The sequence below is a fragment of the Hippopotamus amphibius genome, chromosome 3 (assembly GCF_030028045.1).
Source record: "Hippopotamus amphibius kiboko isolate mHipAmp2 chromosome 3, mHipAmp2.hap2, whole genome shotgun sequence".
Classification (NCBI taxonomy): domain Eukaryota; kingdom Metazoa; phylum Chordata; class Mammalia; order Artiodactyla; family Hippopotamidae; genus Hippopotamus; species Hippopotamus amphibius.
In genome coordinates, this window is record NC_080188.1 from 107,347,853 (window position 1) to 107,350,825 (window position 2,973).

The 2,973-nt window shown below is 38.1% G+C and overlaps 1 pseudogene; it reads right to left on the reverse strand.

Annotated features, from left to right (window-relative positions):
• Positions 1-2,065: 2,065 nt before the first annotated feature.
• On the reverse strand, positions 2,066-2,973 carry LOC130850528 (olfactory receptor 4A47-like; annotated as a pseudogene).

Consider the following 2,973-nt stretch of genomic DNA (forward strand, 5'->3'; position numbering starts at 1 on the left):
GTATGGGGAGGAGTGAACCAAAATGTTGTGTCATATTTCTATACTATTTTTTGATATCTATAATGAGCCCTATTAATTCTGAAAATAGATTACATTATTTAAGAGAAATATATGAGGAAGTATTCCACTAATTAAATTTACAGTATTAACTACAGCTTAGCCAATATATAGAACATAAATCTGTAATCTCAATAAAGACATTTTATTTTGTCAACATTTTTAATTGTGGAACTTTTAAAAATGTATTTTAAACAAAATATAGACTTCAAACTAGGATATTATTAACATCTTAAAAGTATACTTGATCATTAGAGCAGTATCAAGCAGTATCAGCAGTATTTCGTCTTGTGGAACTGAAAACCACAGCCACAGAAAGATAGAGAAAATGAAAAAGCAGAGGACTTTGTACCAGATGAAGGGACAGGATAAAATCCCAGAAAAACAACTAAATGAAGAGGAAATGGGCACACTTCCAGAAAAAGAATTCAGAATAATGATGGTGAAGATGATCCAGGAGTTTGAAAAAAGACTGGATGCAAAGATCAAAAAGTTTACCAAAGATCTAGAAGATTTAAAGAGCAAACAAAGAGATGCAACACAATAACTGAAATTAAAAATTCACTAGAAGGAGCCAACAGCAGATTAACTGAGGCAGAAGGGCAAATAAGTGACCTGGAAGACAGAATAGTGAAAATCAGTGATATGGAAAAGAATAAACAAAAAAGAATGAAAAGAACTGAAGACAGCCTAAGAGACCTCTGGGACAATGTTAAACGCACCAACAGTTGCATTATAGGGGTCCCAGAAGAAGAGAGAGAGAAAGGTCCCAAGAAAATATTGGAAGAGATTATAGTTGAAAACGTCCCTAACATGGGAAAGGCAATAGCTACCCAAGTCCAGGAAGTGCAGAGAGTCCCAGGCAGGATAAACCCGAGGAGAAACACACCAAGACATAGAGTAGTCAAACTGACAAAAATTAAAGACAGAGAAAAGTTATTAAAAGCAACAAGGGAAAAATGATAAATACCATACAAGGGAACTCCCATAAGGTTAACAGCTGATTTCTCAGCAGAAACTCTGCAAGCCAGAAGGGAGTGGCACCATATATTTCAAGTGATTAAAGGGAAGAACCTACAACCAATAATACTCTACCCAGCAAGGATCTCATTCAGATTCGACAGAGAAATCAAAAGCTTTACAGACAAGCAACAGCTAAGAGAATTCAGCACCACCAAACCAGCCCTACAACAAATGCTAAAGGAACTCCTCTAAGCGGGAAACAGAAGAGAAGATAAGGACCTACAAAAACAAACCCAAAACAATTAAGAAAATGATAATAGGAACATACATATCAATAATTGCCTTGAATGTAAATGGACTAAATGCACCAACCAAAAGATGCAGACTGGCTGAATGGATACAAAAACAAGATCCATGTATATGCTGTCTACAAGAGACCCACTTAAGACCTAGTGACACATACAGACGGAAAGTGAGTGAATGGAAAAAGATATTCCATGCATATGAAAATGAAAAGAAAGCTGGAGTAACAATAGTCACATCAGATAAAATAGATTTTAAAATAAAAAATGTTACAAGAGACAAGAAAGGACATTACATAAATATCAAGGGATCCATCCAAGAAGAAGTGATAGCAATTATAAATATATATGCACCCAATATAGGAGCACCTCAATACATAAGGCAAATGCTAACAACTATGAAGGAGGAAATGCAAGGCAGAAATAGAGACACAGGTGTAGAGAACACACACATGGACACCAAGTGGGGAAAGCGGGGAGCGTTGCGGGGGAATGAATTGGGAGATTGGGACAACAAATTGTACACTCTAGATATATGCTGTTTATTGTCTGTTAACTGTATCTCAATAAAAGCTCTTTAAAAAAAGTATATTTGATCATTGGAATTATTCACATAATAAAACTTTTCATCATGCAAAAGTTATAAACTTGAGGAGACATTTACCACAGTTTAGTAATCACACGTGGCTTTCCTGGGAAGAACAGTTCTTCAGGGAAAATAAGTGATATCTTTCCCTGCTGCTTCATTTTCTTTTTCTGGTCCAGAGTTTTTTCATGGCATTTTGCATCTATCCATTTCTTAGAGTGTAGATCAGAGGGTTCAACATAGGGGTGATAACGGTGTAGAACACGGCCAAGGATTTATCAATGGCTAAGGTAGAAGGAGTTCTCACGTACAGAAAATACAGGGCACAAAGAAGGGAACCGCCATAGTAATGTGGGATCCACAGATGGATAAGGCTTTGTGACTCCCTCCCTGACTAAGATTCTTCAGGGAGTGCAGAATCACCTCATAGGAGAGGAGTAAGAGTGTAAAGAGGACCACACAGATTGTCCCATCATTGGCAACCACTGTGACAGCAATAATGTAGGTGTCAGCGCAGACAAGTTTTAACAAGGGGTACATATCACAGATGAAGTCGTCAATGACATTGAGGCCACAGAAGGGAAGGTTGTAAACAAGGAGAGAATGAAGGACAGCATGCAAAAACCCACCACTCCAAGCCAAGAGAAGCAGCAGAACACACACTCGCTGATTCATGATTGTCAAATAATGCAAGGGTTTGCAGATGGCCATGTAGCAGTCATAGGCCATGACCACCAGAAGTAAAATCTCAGCACCACCAAATAAGTGCTCCATAAATAGCTGGGTCATGTACGCTTGGAATGAAATGGCTTTCTTTTCACAAAGGAAGTTTTTAATCATGTTTGGAATGAAGGTAGTAGAATAAACAGCATCCATAAATGATAAGCAGCCAAGAAAGAAGTACATGGGGGCATCCAGGGTTGGGCTGAACACCACAGTCAGGACAATGAGTAGGTTGCCCACCATTGTCACAATGTAGATGAGCAAGAACAGGACAAATAATATTTTCTGACCCTGGATGCTCCCCAAGAGGTCAAACTCAGTTACATTGTTCCTTTGTTCCAT